A 22,474-nucleotide genomic window follows, 5' to 3' on the forward strand; every position below is an offset into this window, starting at 1 on the left:
CTTTTTTCAACTGTATATTGTTTTCGTGCTTTGTTGAAGATTACTTGACCATAGAGTTGAGGGTCCATATCTGGGCTCTCTACTCTGTTCCACTGCTCTATGCATCTGTTTTTTATTTTTGTTTTGTTTTGTTTTGTTTTGTTTTGTTTTTATTGGGAAGTCATTTATTTAGCAAATATTTATTGAATACTTTCAAATGCCATGCACTATTTTTTAAAATTTATTTTCAGCATAACAGTATTCATTATTTTTGCACCACACCAAATGCCCCATGCAATCCGTGCCCTCTATAATACCCACCACCTGGTTCCCCCAACCTCCCATCCCCCGACACTTCAAACCCCTCAGATTGTTTTTCAGAGTCCATAGTCTCTCATGGTTCACCTCCCCTTCCAATTTCTCCCAACTCCCTTCTCCTCTATAACTCCCCATGTCCTCCATGTTATTTGTTATGCTTCACAAATAAGTGAAACCATATGATAGTTGACTCTCTCTGCTTGACTTATTTCACTCAGCATAATATCTTCCAGTCCCGTGCATGTTCCTACAAAAGTTGGGTATTCATCATTTCTGATGGAGGCATAATACTCCATAGTGTATATGGACCACATCTTCCTTATCCATTCATCTGTTGAAGGGCATCTTGGTTCTTTCCACAGCTTGTCAACCGTGGCCATTGCTGCTATAGACATTGGGGTACAGATGGCCCTTCTTTTCATGACATCTGTATCTTTGGGGTAAATACCCAGGAGTGTAACTGCAGGGTCATAGGGAAGTTCTATTTTTAATTTCTTGAGGAATCTTTCTTGAGGCTGCACCAACTTGCATTCCCACCAACAGTGTAAGAGGGTTCCCCTTTCTCCACATCCTCTCCAACACATGTTGTTTCCTGTTTTGTTAATTTTGGCCATTCTAACTGGTGTAAGGTGATATCTCAATGTGTTTTTTTTTTAATTTTTTATTTTTTATAAACATGTATTTTTATCCCCAGGGGTACAGGTCTGTGAATCAGCACTCACCAAAGCACATACCCTCCCCAAAGTCAATGTGGTTTTAATTTGAATCTCCATGAGGGCTAGTGATGATGAACATTTTTTCATGTGTCTGACAGCCATTTGTATGTCTTCATTGGAGAATTGTCTGTTCATATCTTCTGCCCATTTTTTGATATGCTTGTCTGTTTTGTGTGTGTTGAGTTTGAGGAGTTCATTATAGATCCTGGATATCAATCTTTTGTCTGTACTGTCATTTGCAAATATCTTCTCCCATTCCATGGGTTGCCTCTTTGTTTTCTTGACTGATTCCTTTGCTGTGCAGAAGCTTTTGATTGATGAAGTCCCAAAAGTTTATTTTCACTTTTGTTTCCTTTGCCTTTGGAGACATATCTTGAAAGAAATTGTTGTGGCTGATATCGAAGAGATTACTGCCTATGTTCTCCTCTAGCATTCTGATGGATTCCTGTCTCACGTTGAGGTCTCTTATACATTTTGAGTTTATCTTTGTGTATGGTGTAAGAGAATGGTTGAGCTTCATTCTTGTACATATAGCTGTCCAGTTTTCTCAGCACCATTTATTGAAGAGACTGTCTTTTTTCCACTGTGTATTTTTTCCTGTTTTGTCGAAGATTATTTGACCATAGAGTTGAGGGTCAATATCTGGGCTCTCTACTCTGTTCCACTGGTCTATGTGTCTGTTTTTATGCCAGTACCATGCTGTCTTGGTCAGCAGCTTGATCACAGCTTTGTAGTAAAGCTTGAAATCAGGTAACATGATGCCCCCAGTTTTGTTTTTGTTTTTCAACACTTCCTTAGCGATTCGGGGTCTCTTCTGATTCCATACAAATTTTAGGATTGTTTGTTCCATCTCTTTGAAAAATACTGGTGGAATTTTGATCGGAATGGCATTAAAAGTACAGATTGCTCTAGGCAGTATAGACATTTTAACAATGTTTATTCTTCCGATCCAAGAGCATGGAATGATCTGCCATCTTTTTGTGTCTTCTTCAATTTCTTTCATGAGTGTTCTGTAGTTCCATGAATACAGATACTTTACCTCTTTGGTTAAGTTTATTCCCAGGTATCTTATGGTTCTTGGTGCTATAGTAAATGGAATCGATTCTCTAATTTCCCTTTCTGTATTTTCAATGTTAGTGTATAAGAAACCCACTGATTTCTGTACATTGACTCTGTATTTTGCCACATTGCCTAATTGCTGTATGAGTTCTAGTAGTTTGGGGGTGGAGTCTTTGGGTTTTCCATATAAAGAATCATGTCATCTGCGAAGAGAGAGAGTTTGACTTCTTCATTACCAATTTGGATACCTTTTATTTCCCTTTGTTGTCTGATTGCTGTTGCTAGGACTTCTAATACTATATTGAACAAGAGTGGAGAGAGTGGGCATCCTTGTCGTGTTCCTGATCTCAATGGGACGGATGCTAGCTTTTCCCAAGATGATATTTGCTGTGGGTCTTTCATAGATTTGATGAAGTTCAGGAATGTTCCCTCTATCCCTATACTTTGAAGGGTTTTAATCAGGAATGGATGCTGGATTTTGTCAAATGCTTTTTCTGCATCAATTGAGAGGACCATGTGGTTCTTCTCTCTTCTCACATTAATTTGTTGTATCACATTGATTGATTTGCGAATGTTGAACCATCCTTGTATCCCAGGGATGAATCCCACCTGGTCATGGTGGATAATATTTTTAATGTTCTGTTGGATCCTGTTGGCTAGGATCTTGTTGAGAATCTTAGCATCCATATTCATCAGTGATATTGATCTGAAATTCTCCTTTTTGGTAGGGTCTTTACCTGGTTTGGGCATCAGGGTAATGCTGGCTTTATAGAGAGAGTCAGGAAGTTTTCCTTCTGCTTCAGTTTTTTGAAACAGCTTCAGGAGAATAAGTGTTATTTCTTCTTTGAAAGTTTGGTAGAATTCCCCAGGGAATCCATCAGGTCCTGGGCTCTTGTTTTTTGGGAGGTTTTTGATCATCACTTCAATCTAATTACTAGATATTGGTCTATTTAGGTTGTCAATTTCTTCCTGATTCAATTTTGGTAGTTTATAGTTTTCCAGGAATGCATCCATTTCATCTAGGTTGCTTAGCTTATTGGCATATAACTGTTGATAATAACTTCTGATGATTGTTTCTACTTCCTTGGTGTTCGTTGTGATCTCTCCCTTTTCATTCATAATTTTATGTATTTGAGCTTTCTCTCTTTTCTTTTGGATTAGTGTCGCCAATGGTTTATCGATCTTATTGATTCTTTCAAAAAACCATCTTCTAGTTTCATTGATACGTTCTACTGTATCTCTGGTTTCTACCTTATCGATCTCAGCTCTAATCTTGATGATTTCCCTTCTTATGTGTGGAGTTGGTTTGATTTGTTGTTGATTCTCCAGTTTTTGAAGGTGTAGAGACAGCTGCTGTGTTCTGGATTTTTCAATTTTTTTTGAGGGAGGCTTGGATGGCTATGTATTTCCCCCTTAGGACCGCTTTTGCTGAGAAGGAAAGGAAAACCCATAGGTTTTGGATCGAAGTGTCTTCATTGTCATTGGTTTCCATGAATTGTTTCAGTTCTTCCTTGATCTCCTGGTTGATCCAAGCATTCTTAAGCAAGGTGGTCTTTAGCTTCCAGGTGTTTGAGTTCCTTCACACCATTAGTTTTTGATGCAGTATTCCAAAATTCATTGTTTATGTACAACACCCAGAGCTCCATGCAATATATACCTTGCTTTATATGCACTACCAGGCTCACCCATCCCACCACTCATCCTCTCTAAAACCTCCGATTGCTTCTCAGAGTCCACAGTCTCTCATGGGTCACCCCCTGCCTCCAATTTCTGCCCCTTCATTTTTCCTTTCCTTCTCTTAATGTCCTCCATGTTATTTCTTATGTTCCACAAGTAAGTGAAACCATATGATAATTGGATTTCTCTGCTTGACTTATTTCACTCAGCATAATCTCCTCCAGTACCATCCATGTTGATGCAAAAGTTGGGTATTTATCCTTTCTGATGGCTGAGTAGTATTCCATTGTATATAGAGACCACATCATCTTTATCCATTCACCTGTGGAAGGTCATCTTGGCTCCTTCCAAATTTTAGCTATTGTGGACATTGCTGCTATGAACACTGAGGTACATATGGCCCCTCTTTTCACTATACCTGTATCATTGGGGTAAATACCCAGTAGTACAATTGCAGGGTTATAGGGTAGTTCTATTTTCAATTGTTCAAACAATTGAATCTCTACACTGTTTTCCAAAGTGGCTGCACCAATTTGCATTCCCACCAACTGTGTAAGACTGTTCCCATTTCTCCACATCCTCTCCAACAGTGTTCTGCCTTGTTAATCTTTGCCATTCTAACTGATGTAAGGTGGTATCTCAATGTGGTTTTGATTCAAATTTCCCTGATGGCCAATGATGATGAACATTGTTTCATGTGTCTGTGATCCATTTGTATTCTTCATTGTAGATGTGTCTGTTCATGTCTTCCGCCCATTTTGGGGGGACTTGATTATTTGTTTTTTGGTTGTTGATTTTGAAAAGTTCTTATCAGCCCTTTGTCTGTAGTGTCAGTTGAGAATATATTTTCTGATTCCGTGGGTTGCCTCTTTGTTTCATTGACTGTTTCCTTTGCTGTGCAGAAATTTTTATCTTAATGAAGTTAAGGGGGGTTCTATAAAAGGAGAAAGAGCCCAAGAGTGATACAGAACAGACATATACAGTGACAATCCACAGAAACAAGGACATCGCAAGCAACATGATAATAATAATATCTTACCTGTCAACAATCACTCTCAACTTGAATGGCTTAAATGCTCCTATGAAATTGCACAAGATTACAGATTAGATAAAAAGACAGGACCCATCTGTATGCTGTCTCTAAGAGACTCATTCTGAATCTAAAGATACATCCAGACTGAAAGTGAAGGAATGGAGAACAATTTTTCATGTCAACACACCTCAAAAGAAAGCTGGGGTAGAATTCTCATATCAGACAATTTATATTTTAAGCTAAAGACTGTGCATAAAGAACAGAAGTACACTATATCATTCTTAAAGAGTCTATTCAACAAGAATATCTAACAATTGTAAATATCTATGCCTCCAACATGAAAACTGCCAACTACATAAGCCAACTGTTAAACAAAATGAGGAGACATACTGATAAGAATTCATTAATTGTAGGAGAACTTTACATGCCACTCTCAGCAAGGGACAGACAAACTCAGTAGAAAATCAACAAAGAAAAAGAGCTTTGAATGACACATTGGATTAGATGGTACTCACAGGTATATATGGAACATTCCACCCTAAAACAACAGAATACTCATTCTTCTCAAGTGCACATGGAACTTTCTCCAGAATAGATTACATACTGAATCACAAATCAGATCTCAATTGATACAAAAATATTGAGATGATTCCTGGCATATTCTCAAACCAAAATACTTTGAAACTAGAACTCAATCACAAGAGAAGTTTAATTTTTTAAAATTTATTTTCAGCATAACAGTATTCATTGTTAAGAAATTCAAACACTTGGAAGCTAAAGACCATCCTGTTTAGAAGGTTTGAAGCAAATGGGAAAACAAGAAGAACTTAAACAATTCATGGAAATAAAAAAAGTGAAGACACATTAGTCCAAAACCTATGGAAAAGAAAAAGAAAAAGAAAAATCCTGAATACACAAACTCTCTTTACACCTTAAAGAACTGGAGAATCAACAACAAATTAAGCATACCCCATGCACAAGAAGGGAAATAATTAAGATTAGGGAAGATATCAATGAATTAGAAACCAAAAGAGATACACTAGAAAACATTGAAAAAACTAGGAGATGGTTCATTGAAAGAATTAATAAGATTGATAAACCTCTGGCCAGACTTATCAAAAAGAAAGTGAAAAGGACCCAAATTAATAAAATCATGAATGAAAGGGGAGAGATCATGACTAACAGCAAGGAAATGGAAGCAATCATCAGAAATTGTTATCAACAGTTATATGCCAATAAGTTTTAAGCAGCCTAGAAGAAATGGATGCATTCCTGGAAACCTAGATACATCTAAGACTGAAACAGGAAGATTCTGACATCCTGAATAGACCAATCACTAGCAGCGAGATTGAAGCAGTGATCAAAACCTCCCAAAAATTAAGAGTCCAGGGCCTGAAGGACTCACTGGGGAATTATACCAAATATTCAAAGAATAAATAATACCTATTCTACTGAAGCTGTTTCAAAAAATTGAAGCAGAAGGAAAACTTCCAAATTCAATACATAAGGCCAGCATTACCCTGATCACCAAACAAAGCAAAGACCCCACCAAAAAGAATTTCAGACCAATATCACTGATGAATATGGATGCTAAGATTCTCAACAAGATCCTAGAAAATAGGATCCAACAGCACATTAAAAAGATTATCCACCATGACCAGGTGGAATTCATCCCTGGGATACAAGGATGGTTCAACATTCGCAAATCAATCAATGTGATACAACAAATCAATAAGAGAAGAGAGAAGAACCACATGGGCCTCTCAATTGATGCAGAAAAAGCATTTGACAAAATCCAGCATCCATTCCTGATTAAAACCCTTCAAAGTATAGGGATAGAGGGAACATTCCTGAACTTCATCATATCTAACTATGAAAAACACAAAGTGAATATCATCCTCAATGGGAAAAAGCTCGCAGCCTTGTCATTGAGATCAGGAACATGACAAGAATGCCCACTCTCACCACTCTTGTTCAACATAGTATTAGAAGTCCTAGCAACAGCAATCAGACAACAAAGAGAAATAACAGGTATCCAAATTGGTAATGAAGAAGTCAAACTCTCTCTCTTCATAGATGACATGATTCTTTATATGGAAAACCCAAAAGACTCCCCCCCCCCAAACTACTAGAACTCATACAGCAATTCAGTAATGTGGCAGGACACAAAGTCAATGTACAGAAATCAGTTGCTTTCTTATACTCTAGCAATGAAAACACAGAAAGGGAAATTAGAGAATCAGTTCCATTCACTAGAGCACCAAGAACCATAAGATACCTGGGAATAAACCTAACCAAAGAGGTAAAGGATCTGTACTCGAGGAACTACAGAACACTCATGAAAGAAATCGAAGAAGACACAAAAAGATGGAAGGCCATTCCATGCTCTTGGATCGGAAGAATAAACATTGTTAAAATGTCTATACTGCCTAGAGCAATCTATACTTTTAATGCCATTCCGATCAAAATTCCACCAGTATTTTTCAAAGAGCTGGAGCAAACAATCCTAAAATTTGTATGGAATCAGAAGAGACCCCGAATCGCTAAGGAAATGTTGAAAAAGAAAAACAAAACTGTGGGCATCACGTTGCCTGATTTCAAGCTTTACTACAAAGCTGTGATCGCCATGACAGCATGGAAATGGAATTAAATCAGACACAGAGACCAGTGGAACAGAGTAGAGAGCCCAGATATGGACCCTCAACGCTATGGTCAATTAATCTTCGACAAAACTGGAAAAAATATACAGTGGAAAAAAGACAGTCTTTTCAATAAATGATGCTGGGAAAACTGGACAGCTATATGTAGAAGAATGAAAATCGACCATTCTCTTACACTACACAAAGATAAACTCGAAATGGATGAAAGACCTCAACGTGAGACAGGAATCCATCAGAATCCTAAGGAGACATAGGCAGTAATCTCTTCGATATCAGCCACAGCAACTTCTTTCAAGATATGTCTCCAAAGGCAAAGGAAACAAAAGCAAAAATGAACTTTTGGGACTTCATCAAAATCAAAAGCTTCTGCACAGCAAAGGAAACAGTCAAGAAAACAAAGAGGCAACCCACGGAATGGGAGAAGATACTTGCAAATGACAGTACAGACAAAAGTTTGATATCCAGGATCTATAAAGAACTCCTCAAACTCAACACTCACAAAACAGACAATCATATTAAAAAATGGGCAGAAGATATGAACAGACACTTCTCCAATGAAGACATACAAATGGCTGTCAGACACATGAAAAAATGTTAATCATCACTAGCCATCAGGGGCATTCAAATGAAAACCACATTGAGATACCACCTTACACCAGTTAGAATGGCCAAAATTAGCAAGACAGGAAACAACATGTGTTGGAGAGGATGTGGAGAAATGGGAACCCTCTTACACTGTTGGTGGGAATGCAAGTTGGTGCAGTCACTTTGGAAAACAGTGTGGAGATTCCTCAAGAAATTAAAAATAGAGCTTCCCTATGACCCTGCCATTGCACTCCTGGGTATTTACCCCAAAGATACAGATGTGGTGAAAAACAGGGCCATCTGTACCCCAATGTTTATAGCAGCAATGGCCACGGTCACCAAACTGTGGATTGAACCAAGATGCCCTTGAACAGATGAATGGATAAGGAAGATGTGGTCCATGTACACTATGTGCCTCCATCAGAAAGGATGAATACCCATCTTTTATAGCAACATGGATTGGACAGGAAGAGATTATGTTGAGTGAAATAAGTCAAGCAGAGAGAGTCAATTATCATATGGTTTCACTTATTTGTGGAGCATAACAAATAGCATGGAGGACAAGGGGAGATGGAGAGGAGAAGGGAGTTGAGGGAAATTGGAAGGGGAGGTGAATCACGAGAGACTATGGACTCTGAAAAACAATCTGAGGGTTTTGAAGGGGCGGGGGGTGGGAAGTTGAGGGAACCAGGTGGCGGGTATTGGAGAGGAGACGGATTTCATGGAGCAGTGGGTGTGGAGCAAAAACAATGATACTGCTATGCTGAAAATAAATTAAAAAAATTAAAAATAGAAAAACAATAAAACACTAAAAAGAAAAGATTAAAACTTCTGCTCTGGGAAGACTGGGAGAAAATATTTGAAAAAGACACATCTGATAAAGGACTGTTACCCAAAATATACAATGACCTATTAAAACTCAATAATAAGAGAACAAATAACTCAATTAGAAAACTGGCCAAATACCTTAACAGACACCTCACCAAAGATGATATACAGATCATGTAAGAGCACGGTAAAGATGCTCCATGACATATATCATCAGAAAAAATGTAAATTAAAACAACAAAGAGATACCACTAAACACCTATTAGAATGACTGAAATCTGGAATACTGACACCACCAAATACCAGTGACAATATGGAGCAACAGAAACTTTTATTCATTGCTGGTGGGAATGTAGAACAGTATGGCCACTTTGGAAGACAATTTGTTGGTTTCTTACAATTAAATCTTACATATACAAAAAAAATAAAAAATTAAAATAAATAAAAATTAAAAAAGAAAAAAGAAATTTAAAAAATTAAAAATTAAAAAAAATAAAGAGGGGGGGCATTTATATAATAATGCATATGTCAATGAAAAGGTATGAGATGTCACCAAAGCTTTCTTTGAATGATTTTTGTATGACAAAAAGTGGAAATAAACGAATTAAACTTTCAACTCAAAAAGATACAAAAAAACACAGGAGAACACAGAAGGAAATAATGATGAAAGCAGAGAAAAAAATCCAGAATATCAATGCAATGGGTAAAGAAATTTGAGGGCTGTTTTTGTTTTTGAGGGGAGTATGGGAACAAACAAGCACTTTTCACAAATTTAACCAATTTTAAAAGAGAAAGAAAAACTGTTGTAAAGTATAAAGGGGTATTCTAACAATCAAAGGGTGAATCAAAAAGAATTACTTATAAGACAGTGTTAATACAACTCTAGGTCAATATATTTTAAAATGTGTGCAAGAAGAGAGAAACTTTCCAATAAACTAGGCTACTAACCACAGTAGAAACTAAAAAAGCAACTCATGTTATACCTCCCCAGATGCCCCAAGCCTAGATAAATTCTCTCAAACTTCCAAGGGCAGATCCCAAGTTATGTACTTTATGTCAGAGCACATATAGACATACAAAAAAAAAAAAAAAAGGAAAATATTTGGGGAAGCATTTGAAAACTAGAACACTTCCAGGTATTTGTTTCTTCCATCACAGGAGAGGGTGTCTCCTCATCAGGCTGGTCATGCCCACTGGATCACTGTGTCCCTGGTTGCTCTGCCTCCCTAGAGCATGTCACGCAGCAAGCCCTGTTCTGACCATGGGCATCTCCAACTCCCTGGAGCCCTGGCACCCCCAGATGCCCATGTCCACATCCTTTACCAGATCCCGGGAGGATGTTGACCACACACTTTGGAATGCTAGCCTTTAAGGTCAACTCTGTAAACTTCAAGACTGTGATCTGAGGAGACAGGAAAGAAGACTGGGTCAGGAGGAATTGGGAAGTGAGGTTCTTCCATCCTCTCCCAGCAGCCTAAGATAGCAAGCAGGGAGAAGCAGTCATGGCAGGAAGACTCTTGAGGGGAAGCCCCATCATAGGGGGTACTGCCAACCCAGCCAGCTTCCCCCATGGCTCCAGTGGAAAGCTGGGAGTAAGGCCTGCTTCCTCATGTACCTTCTAGTGTCTTCTCCTGGCAGGCTTCAGCCCTGTGGCTAGGCCTGGGCTCTTCCTAAACTTTCATACCCCCTTTCACTCGGGCAGTGGGGAGTCCCAGGACAGCCTGGATGCACCTCAGTGCCAGATTCTGATTACCTTCTCACTGCTGGAGGCCATTCCTCTCCTCTTGGCCTGCCAGCAGCCATTCCTCTTCGGGCCCAGGTAATATTCCTTGTAAAGGCTGGCTTGTGCCCCACCTACCAATGAGCCTCAGAATCACCACATTTGTGGGGTGCTGGCCCTGGGAGAGCACAGGCCCGTCGGGGGCTCTTCCAGGGATAATTGCCTGGATCTGTGCGCAGCACCCCCATGCTAACAAGAGACTTATGGGTCAACTCAGAGGGTTACTGTGATGCTCAATAAACAAATACATGCAAATTTTTAGTATAATTTGTTGTATATTAAAATGCTTTAGGAGTTCCTGACTCAGTGTGAATATTGTAAATGTCAACTGTTGTTATTGCTGGTTTTAAAATTTATTTCATTATTTATTTATTTATTTATTTATTTATTGTTATTTCTAGTTTTTATTTTTTTATTATTATTTTTTATTTTTTATAAACATATATTTTTATCCCCAGGGGTACAGGTCTGTGAATCACCAGGTTTACACACATCACAGCACTCACCAAAGCACATACCCTCCCCAGTGTCCATAATCCCACCCTCTTCTCCCAAACCCCCTCCCCCCAGCAACCCTCAGTTTGTTTTGTGAGATTAAGAGTCACTTATGGTTTGTCTCCCTCCCAATCCCATCTTGTTTCATTGATTCTTCTCCTACCCACTTAAGCCCCCATGTTGCATCACCACTTCCTCATATCAGGGAGATCATATGATAGTTGTCTTTCTCTGCTTGACTTATTTCGCTAAGCATGATACGCTCTAGTTCCATCCATGTTGTCGCAAATGGCAAGATTTCATTTCTTTTGATGGCTGCATAGTATTCCATTGTGTATATATACAACATCTTGATCCATTCATCTGTTGATGGACATCTAGGTTCTTTCCATAGTTTGGCTATTGTGGACATTGCTGCTATAAACATTCAGGTGCACGTGCCCCTTTGGATCACTACGTTTGTATCTTTAGGGTAAATACCCAATAGTGCAATTGCTGGGTCATAGGGCAGTTCTATTTTCAACATTTTGAGGAACATCCATGCTGTTTTCCAGAGTGGCTGCACCAGCTTGCATTCCCACCAACAGTGTAGGAGAGTTCCCCTTTCTCCGCATCCTCGCCAGCATCTGTCATTTCCTGACTTGTTGATTTTAGCCATTCTGACTGGTGTGAGGTGATATCTCATTGTGGTTTTGATTTGTATTTCCCTGATGCCGAGTGATATGGAGCACTTTTTCATGTGTCTGTTGGCCATATGGATGTCTTCTTTGCACAAATGTCTGTTCATGTCCTCTGCCCATTTCTTGATTGGATTATTTGTTCTTTGGGTGTTGAGTTTGCTAAGTTCTTTATAGATTCTGGACACTAGTCCTTTATCTGATATGTCGTTTGCAATATCTTCTCCCATTCTGTCAGTTGTCTTTTGATTTTGTTCACTGTTTCCTTTGCTGTGCAAAAGCTTTTGATCTTGATGAAATCCCAATAGTTCATTTTTGCCCTTGCTTCCCTTGCCTTTGGCGTTGTTCCTAGGAAGATGTTGCTGCGGCTGAGGTCGAAGAGGTTGCTGCCTGTGTTCTCCTCAAGGATTTTGATGGATTCCTTTCGCACATTGAGGTCCTTCATCCATTTTGAGTCTATTTTTGTGTGTGGTGTAAGGAAATGGTCCAATTTCATTTTTCTGCATGTGGCTGTCCAATTTTCCCAGCACCATTTATTGAAGAGGCTGTCTTTTTTCCATTGGACATTCTTTCCTGGATTGTCAAAGATTAGTTGACTGTAGAGTTGAGGGTCTATTTCTGGGCTCTCTATTCTGTTCCATTGATCTATGTGTCTGTTTTTGTGCCAGTACCATGCTGTCTTGATGACGACAGCTTTGTAATAGAGCTTGAAGTCCGGAATTGTGATGCCACCAACATTGGCTTTCTTTTTCAATATCCCTTTGGCTATTCGAGGTCTTTTCTGGTTCCATATAAATTTTAGAATTATTTGTTCCATTTCTTTGAAAAAGATGGATGGTACTTTGATAGGAATTGCATTAAATGTGCAGATTGCTTTAGGTAGCATAGACATTTTCACAATATTTATTCTTCCAATCCAGGAGCATGGAACATTTTTCCATTTCTTTGTGTCTTCCTCAATTTCTTTCATGAGTACTTTATAGTTTTCTGAGTATAGATTCTGTGCCTCTTTGGTTAGGTTTATTCCTAGGTATCTTATGGTTTGGGGTGCAATTGTAAATGGGATGGACTCCTTAATTTCTCTTTCTTCTGTCTTGCTGTTGGTGTAGAGAAATGCAACTGATTTCTGTGCATTGATTTTATATCCTGACACTTTACTGAATTCCTGTATAAGTTCTAGCAGTTTTGGAGTGGAGTCTTTTGGGTTTTCCACATATAGTATCATATCATCTGCGAAGAGTGATAATTTGACTTCTTCTTTGCCAATTTGGATGCCTTTAATTTCCTTTTGTTGTCTGATTGCTGAGGCTAGGACCTCTAGTACTATGTTGAATAGCAGTGGTGATAATGGACATCCCTGCCGTGTTCCTGACCTTAGCGGAAAAGCTTTCAGTTTTTCTCCATTGAGAATGATACTTGCGGTGGGTTTTTCATAGATGGCTTTGATGATATTGAGGTATGTGCCCTCTATCCCTACACTTTGAAGAGTTTTGATCAGGAAGGGATGCTGTACTTTGTCAAATGCTTTTTCAGCATCTATTGAGACTATCATATGTTTCTTGTTCTTTCTTTTATTGATGTGTTGTATCACATTGACTGATTTGCGGATGTTGAACCAACCTTGCAGCCCTGGAATAAATCCCACTTGGTTGTGGTGAATAATCCTTTTAATGTACTGTTGAATCCTATTGGCTAGTATTTTGTTGAGTATTTTCGCATCTGTGTTCATCAAGGATATTGGTCTATAGCTCTCTTTTTTGATGGGATCCTTGTCTGGTTTTGGGATCAAGGTGATGCTGGCCTCATAAAATGAGTTTGGAAGTTTTCCTTCCATTTCTATTTTTTGGAACAGTTTCAGGAGAATAGGAATTAGTTCTTCTTTAAATGTTTGGTAGAATTCCCCCCGGGAAGCCGTCTGGCCCTGGGCTCTTGTTTGTTTGGAGATTTTTAGTGACTATTTCAATCTCCTTACTGGTTATGGGTCTGTTCAGGCTTTCTATTTCTTCCTGGTTCAGTTGTGGTAGTTTATATGTTTCTAGGAATGCATCTATTTCTTCCAGATTGTCAAATTTCTTGGCGTAGAGTTGCTCATAGTATGTTCTTATAATAGTTTGTATTTCGTTGGTGTTAGTTGTGATCTCTCCTCTTTCATTCATGATTTTATTTATTTGGGTCCTTTCTCTTTTCTTTTTGATAAGTCGGGCCAGGGGTTTATCAATTTTATTAATTCTTTCAAAGAACCACCTCCTAGTTTCGTTGATTTGTTCTATTGTTTTTTTGGTTTCTATTTCATTGATTTCTGCTCTGATCTTTATGATTTCTCTTCTCCTGCTGGGCTTAGGGTTTCTTTCTTGTTCTTTCTCCAGCTCCTTTAGGTGTAGGGTTAGGTTGTGTACCTGAGACCTTTCTTGTTTCTTGAGAAAGGCTTGTACCACTATATATTTTCCTCTCAGGACTGCCTTTGTTGTGTCCCACAGACTTTGAACCGTTGTATTTTCATTATCATTTGTTTCCATGATTTTTTTCAATTCTTCTTTAATTTCCCAGTTGACCCATTCATTCTTTAGAAGGATGCTGTTTAGTCTCCATGTATTTGGGTTCTTTCCAAACTTCCTTTTGTGGTTGAGTTCTAGCTTTAGAGCATTGTGGTTTGAAAATATGCAGGGAATGATCCCAATCTTTTGATACCGATTGAGTCCTGATTTAGGACCGAGGATGTGATCTATTCTGGAGAATGTTCCATGTGCACTAGAGAACAATGTGTATTCTGTTGCTTTGGGATGAAATGTTCTGAATATATCTGTGATGTCCATCTGGTCCAGTGTGTCGTTTAAGGCCTTTATTTCCTTGCTGATCTTTTGCTTGGATGATCTGTCCATTTCAGTGAGGGGAGTGTTAAAGTCCCCTACTATTATTGTATTATTGTTGATGTGTTTCTTTGATTTTGTTATTAATTGGTTTATATAGTTGGCTGCTCCCACGTTGGGGGCATAGATATTTAAAATAGTTAGATTTTCTTGTTGGACAGACCCTTTGAGTATGATATAGTGTCCTTCCTCATCTCTTATTATAGTCTTTGGCTTAAAATCTAATTGATCTGATATAAGGATTGCCACTCCTGCTTTCTTCTGATGTCCATTAGCATGGTAAATTCTTTTCCACCCCCTCACTTTAAATCTGGAGGTGTCTTCGGTCTTAAAATGAGTTTCTTGGAGGCAACATATAGATGGGTTTTGTTTTTTTATCCATTCTGATACCCTGTGTCTTTTGACAGGGGCATTTAGCCCATTAACATTCAGGGTAACTATTGAGAGGTATGAATTTAGTGCCATTGTATTGTCTGTAAGGTGACTGTTACTGTATATGGTCTCTGTTCCTTTCTGATCTACCACTTGTAGGCTCTCTCTTTGCTTAGAGGACCCCTTTCAAGATTTCCTGTAGAGTTGGTTTGGTGTTTGCAAATTCTTTCAGTTTTTGTTTGTCCTGGAAGATTTAAGTCTCTCCTTCTATTTTCAATGATAGCCTAGCTAGATATAGTATTCTTGGCTGCATGTTTTTCTCGTTTAGTGCTCTGAAAATATCATGCCAGCTCTTTCTGGCCTGCCAGGTCTCTGTGGATAAGTCAGCTGCCAATCTAATATTTTTACCATTGTATGTTACAGACTTCTTTTCCTGGGCTGCTTTCAGGATTTTCTCTTTGTCACTGAGACTTGTAAATTTTACTATTAGGTGACGGGGTGTGGGCCTATTCTTATTGATTTTGAGGGGCGTTCTCTGAACCTCCTGAATTTTGATGCTCGTTCCCTTTGCCATATTGGGGAAATTCTCCCCAATAATTCTCTCCAGTATACCTTCTGCTCCCCTCTCTGTTTCTTCTTCTTCTGGAATCCCAATTATTCTAATGTTGTTTCGTCTTATGGTGTCACTTATCTCTCGAATTCTCCCCTCGTGGTCCAGTAGCTGTTTGTCCCTCTTTTGCTCAGCTTCTTTATTCTCTGTCATTTGGTCTTCTATATCACTAATTCTTTCTTCTGCCTCATTTATCCTAGCAGTGAGAGCCTCCATTTTTGATTGCACCTCATTAATAGCTTTTTTTATTTCAACTTGGTTAGATTTTAGTTCTTTTATTTCTCCAGAAAGGGCTTTTATATCTCTCAAGAGGGTTTCTCTAGTATCTTCCATGCCTTTTTCGAGCCCGGCTAGAACCTTGAGAATTGTCATTCTGAACTCTAGATCTGACATATTACCAATGTCTGTATTGATTAGGTCCCTAGCCTTCGGTACTGCCTCTTGTTCTTTTTTTTGTGTTGAATTTTTCCGTCTTGTCATTTTGTCCAGATAAGAGTATATGAAGGAGCAAGTAAAATACTAAAAGGGTGGCAACAACCCCAGGAAAATATGCTTTAACCAAATTAGAAGAGATCCCAAATCTTTAAGGGGGAGATAGGGGATAAAAAGAGGTTCAAAAAGGAAGAAAGAAAAAAAAAGGAAAAAGAAAAAAAAAAGAAAAGAAAAGAATTAAAAAAAATAAAACAAATTAGAAAAATATAAAAAAGAAAAAATATATATATTAGATAAACTAGTTAAAAAGCATTAAAAAAGAAAAAGGTAAAAGTTAAAAAAAAAATTTTACCAGAAGGCGAGAAAAAAAAAACAAAAAATGAAAAAGAAAAAAATTAAATTAACTGCAAGACTAAAAAAAATCACAGGGAAAAAGCCATGAGTTCCGTGCTTTGCTTTCTCCTCCTCTGGAATTCTGCTGCTCTCCTTGGTATTGAAACCGCACTCCTTGGTAGGTGAACTTGGTCTCTCCTTGGTAGGTGAACTTGGTCTCGGCTGGATTTCTTGTTGATCTTCTGGGGGAGGGGCCTGTGGTAGTGATTCTCAAGTGTCTTTGCCCCAGGCGGAATTGCACCGCCCTTATCAGGGGCCGGGGTGAGTAATCCGCTCGGGTTTGCTTTCAGGAGCTTTTGTTCCCTGAGCGCTTTCCGTAGAGTTCCGGAGGACGGGAATACAAATGGCGGCCTCCTGGTCTCCGGCCTGGAGGAGCCGAGAGCCTGGGGCCCCACTCCTCAGTGCGCCCTCAGAGAACAGCGCCCAGTTACTCCAGTCTGCCTGACCTCCGGCCGCGCTCCGAGCTCACCGAGCCTGCGACCAGTTCAAGGTAACTCCGAGCTGTGAGCCTACTGTCGGCTCTGTCTCTGTAGCCGGCTTTCCCATTCCAATACCCGCAAGCTCTGCGACACTCAGACACCCCCATCCTTCTGTGACCCTGCGGGACCTGAGGCCACGCTGACCCTGCGTGGGCTTCGCCCTGGTTTAGCCTCTGGAACGATGTCCCTCAGCGGAACAGACTTTTAAAAGTCCCGATTTTGTGCACCGTTGCTCCACCGCTTGCCGGGAGCCGGCCCCTCCCCCCAGGGTCTATCTTCCCGTCGCTTTGGATTCACTTCTCCGCCGGTCCTACCTTTCAGAAAGTGGTCATTTTCCTGTTTCCAGAATTGCTGTTCTTCTTCTCTTCGATCTGCCGATGGATTTTCAGGTGTTTGCAATCTTTAGATAAGCTATCTAGCTGATCTCCGGCTAGCTGAAGTAGTCTCAGCCTGCTACTTCTCCGCCATCTTGACTCCTCCCCCTTATTTCTGGTTTTTAAATTATAATACTTTTGGAGCCAAATTGCCCCAAACCAGCCAGAGGAGCAAGAGACCTCTGGGGCACACTGTATAGAGCCCCGTGATGGAGAATCTTGCCTTCTGTTCCTAACACCATTGGGGGCAGGCAGGGGAGGGGCTGCTACTGCAGCTGAGGCTCATTCAGAGAGTGTCCTCATCCCAGGGGGACCCTGCTCAGGCCCTTCCAGACTGAGTGACCTGAAGGTCCTACCTCTATATCTTCTCTGTGAGGGGCTGGGCTTCAGTCTCAGAGCATGAGGCCTGGACAAGTGTTACCAAACAGGATTTCTGCTCCCCCAAACCCAGAGTGCTGGCACCTGTGGAGAAATCCCTGACTGTTCACCAAGCAACAATAGGTACAGGGTCGGTTAACCTGATTCTGTCACCCTACCGCTGAAAGAACAGTCCTTGCTGCATGCCGCCTCTGACTGTGAATGGGACCCATAGAAGGCCAGTACTCCTCCACCCTTGAGGAGAAACCAGTCCTGGGTGGGCACCTGTCTCCTTTACAGGGTGCTTACCAATACCCTCTACAGCCCACAGGCCCTCTCTGGAACATGCCCACACCCACCTGGGCAGACTTGACCACCACTGTGTTCCCAGCAGCCAGGCAGGCAGCCGTCTTCCAGGAGAGCATCATCAGGGGTAGTTCCAGGGGATGACGATGCCACAGACCCTGTGATACAAAAGAAGTGGGACTCCGTCTCTCCACACAGCCTGGGGGCCAGAGTGCACCTGCCAGTGGTGTCCTCTCACCCAAGCCTGACACCCACTCAGCTCCACTCTGCTCACTCCAATCCACAACACTCCACCCCACTCCATTGCACTCCACTTCACCCCACTCCATTCCACTCCACTCCACTCCTGCACACCAGGCTTCCTGATATGGAGCCAAAGGTCTCCTGAGAGATATCTTATGCCTGGCTTTCTAGTCCTTGGTGGGGCAGTATGTTCAATCTGGCAGTAGCCCCTCTTCCCAGCAGGGCATGGTGCCAGGGAAATTTCGGATGGGAGCTGTGAGACCGCCTAGGGACAGCTGAGTAGGGTGTGACACCAGGCAATGGGGGAGGTGATGGCAAGCAGGGCCTGGGAGAAGACCAAGGATCACACAGGCAGTCTGAGAGGGTATGGGAGAAGGTTGGGATCACACAGTGGGCCAGGAGGAAGCGGGTAAGGGTCTTCCTAGGCTTGAGGCCAGGGGTGAGTCCCATGGAGAGAAGGAAGCAGTCAGCCTGGGAGGCCTGATAAGACTTGCCTGGCGTGCATTAAGACATGATACCATCAGTACAAGCAGTGTCTCCATCAAGGGGAGGCCCCACAGTCCTGGGGGGCCTAATGATGACATGTGTGGTCCTAGCAGGCATGTGGCCCTGCTTTCCCCTAACTCCTGTAAGATGCGGGCACTGTGTTCATCAGTGTCAGACAATTACTGAGCCCATCCACACAAGAGCTCCGCACAGGCTACGTGACTTGTTTCTTCATTATCATATTCATGATCATCATCACCATCAGAACGTTTCCCAAAAAGATGACTTCTTAGCTAAGCCAGGTGAGGGGAAGGGTGTAGATGAACGCTGAGAGCAGGGCCAACGGGGCCTGCACACTGTCCTGGGAGCAATGGGGTGCACTGAGTGTTTAGGAGAACCGCTCCTACCCCTAGCACACCCAGCAGGGTGAGACAGCAGAGGAAGCACAGTGAGTGTTCCCAGGGAAGGGGGTGAGGTGGTTAGGGTTGTGAAGGCTCCAAAGTAAAAAAGACGTCAGGGGAGTCTCACTGCCATGGCTGATCTGTACTCCCCAAAATTCATGTGTTGAAAGCCTAACTCCAGGAATTAGTTGTTCCAGATGTAATTAGTTAAGATGAGGTCTTACTTGAATAGGGTGGGTACTTAACCCCAAATGACTGGTGCCTTTATAAAAACAAGGCCATGTGAAGAGTTAGACAAGCAGGAGGAGAACACGATGTGAACATGAGGGCAGAGATAGAGAGACACCAAAGATTGCCGATAAAGCCCAGAAGCTAGGGGAGAGGGCTGGAGCAGATCCTCACACCCTCAGAAGAAACCAACCTTCTGACACCTGTATCCAGAACTTCCAGCCCCAGAATGCCAAGACAGTAAATGCGTGCTGTTTGAGCCACCTGGTTTTGGTACTTTGTTACAACGGCCCTAGCAAACTCATACACCTGCTGATATAGGGAACCCCCCCCCCCCCCCCACCATCTCACTGGGAGGCTCAGCATCAGCATCCTCCTCAATCTGACAGGACAGACTCCCTGAGAGGCGCCTGGAAGATCAGTGACCTTACAGACTCATGTGTCTGGCAGCTGGTGTTCACCTGGGCCCTGGTATCCCAGCCCAGCCCCTCTCATAGCCTGCACCAGAGGAACGGGTTCCAAGCACTCTGGACCTGCAGGGCTCTCGCTCAGCACTCTGACATCTTGGCTGAGGAGCTCTTTGTTGTGGGGGGCTGTCCTGGAGCACTCCCTCCATCTTGTGTCCTCTGGGGGAAAGGCTGGGTGGGCCCCCCTGCCCTGGAGTCCGTGCTATCTCCCCCTAATCTTGCCCCTCTCTGTGGGCTACAGGAGAGGGTTTACTGTGTCCACAGCCCACTATCCCAACAGGAGCCGCCCTCAGCAGCAGACCTGTCCTTCAGGACCTGGTGTGTCCATCTGTGCTCACTTCTGTTGATCCAAATGACATTTGAACCCGTTCTCCTGAAACACTCCCATGCTCTCCAGAAAGCTGAGTGGCTCTGACCACCGTCCATGGGGATGTGAGGTCCCTGCTGGTGGGTCATGGTGTCCTCCTGTAGTTGGGGGCACAGAGAACGTGGGAAGGCCGGCTGGGTGCTGACCACACTGGGGCTCTGACACATCTTAAATGATTTTAGAGGACATTCCTTGGTGTGCTTTCCTCACACAAGTTTCTCTCGGGCCTGCTCCTTGGGGTCCCCCTAGCTCTGCCCCACGCCTTCACAGAGCTGCACACCACGCCCGGTAAGGATGCCGCAGAGCTCAGCAGGGGCTGTGCTGGGTTCTGCTCTCATCGCCCCAGCAGAGCTGCTGGGAGAGCTCTCGGGCTGATCTCCTGGTGCGCCTATATCAGTGAGCCACCACAGCCATGCCTTCTGGTCGGGGTGCATCTGGGGACTGAATAGTCAATGCCAAGCTGCCTTTCACAAGGGTGGAGCCCCTCCGCTGCCCTAAGGCAGTGTGAGGCGGCTTCTTTCTCCCTAGGCTATTGGGCCTCACTGCTGGGTGTAAATCATTTCTCCTATCCCTAGTCTGTTCTGTGTGCAGTGGACACTTGTCTTTCCCCCCCTTGGAGTGCCAGTTCCTATCCTTTGCCTATTTCTCTATTATTTTGTTCCTGTTCCTTGGTTCTGTGTATTCTTTGTTTTTATACACATTCATCATTATGATCTTTCCAGAAAAAATTTTTCAGGTGCACCCTCTATGAGCTTGATTGCTAGAGGGTTATTGAGGGGATTAAGTAAAATTATACTTATAAAGTCATTACAGCAGTGTCTGGTACAGAGAAGGTACTTTGGGAATGAAAGCTGTTTAATTTGCTAGAATGTAAGTCCCCTGAGGATAGGTATTCTCATCAGCTCTGATCATCACTGTATCTCCAGCACCTGAACTGCCCAGCACGTAGTGACTGTCGAATAAGTAGACATGGGAGAGATATGCAGAAAGGGGATGAGTGTCCACACAATATACCATATGAAAAGCACCCATTGTGTGGAGAATCTTTGCCCTGTGCTGTGACTCACCCAATAGGCTTTTTCCTGGTCAAGGTCAGGTTGCAGTTTGGTCTGGCATGGTTGATAGGGATGGTGGAGTCCGGGAAGAGTCACGGAGTGGGTGGGGTGGGGGTGGTGGTCACTGGGAGGGAACTCCATTATTTCCTCAGAATTCAAGAGTTTTGTCTGTGTCCTGAAGCCCCCCATGAACCAGACAGGTAAGAGACCCAAACTTTCCAGATTATGTATGACAGGGGCATCTGAGAACTCCAGACACAGGTGGAGTAGGCAGCCAACAGGTGCAAGGTGCCTGCTGCACAGAGCCTGGCAGAGTCCTCAGATGGGAAGCTGGTCTTGGTTCAGGTAAGATCTCTGGCTTTGACACTGGGGCAGAGAAAATGGGAGTGAGAGGCCAAGTTGCCTCTGGAGGGTGTGCTAGCCCAGGAGGCCCCAGGTGGGGGCAGCTATAGCCAGAAGTGATGCAGCAGCAGGAGGAGCAGAAGGTGGGCCTTCCATCACACCTGCACCCTCCACCCCATGGAGAGGACACAAAGCTTGAACCCTAAATCTGGCACAGACCCATGAACCCCTCGGTGGTGAGTATCCTATCACTACCTGTAGTGGGAAAATCTCTGAAAATGGGCCCCACGGTTCCACTCTGATCCCTGGGATCTGGGAGATGGCGAGCCACTCCTTCTGCAAAGATGTGGAATGGCACAGTTGACCTTAGACAGAGATGATGCAGGTGTCCCCAGCACCACCTCAGGAGCCCCCACAAAGGCAGTTTTCTTCAGTTTATGGCAGACAGATGCCAAGCCTGAAAACAGCAAGGGGATGGAAGGCTGAGGCAAGGGCCAGAGCAAGGCCTGCAATAGCTGACAGCAGCCCCCACCAGCAGCCAGCAAGAACCTGGGCCTCAGTGCTCCATCAACAGGAGCTGAACTCTGCCAATCTTTCTCCAACATCTGGATAGAACTGCAGGCAGGGTCTCCCCAGAGCCTCCAGCCAAAGCCCAGCCTGGCCACACCTTGACACTGTCCTTGGGAAACCCTGGCATGGAACCCAGCCCAGCCTGCCTGGACTGCCCATCTGCAGAAGTGAGAGCTGATCAATTGGGTTGTTTTAAGCCAATAAGCTTGCCAGATAAGGCTAATGCACAGCCCTCAGAGTTTCCTCCTGGGCCCAGCCTGCCAGTGTGAACTCACTTGGTGGGCAGGAGCCTCAGCCTCACCTGAATCTTGTCGCACC

The sequence above is a fragment of the Mustela erminea genome, chromosome 1, assembly GCF_009829155.1.
Source record: "Mustela erminea isolate mMusErm1 chromosome 1, mMusErm1.Pri, whole genome shotgun sequence".
Lineage (NCBI taxonomy): Eukaryota > Metazoa > Chordata > Mammalia > Carnivora > Mustelidae > Mustela > Mustela erminea.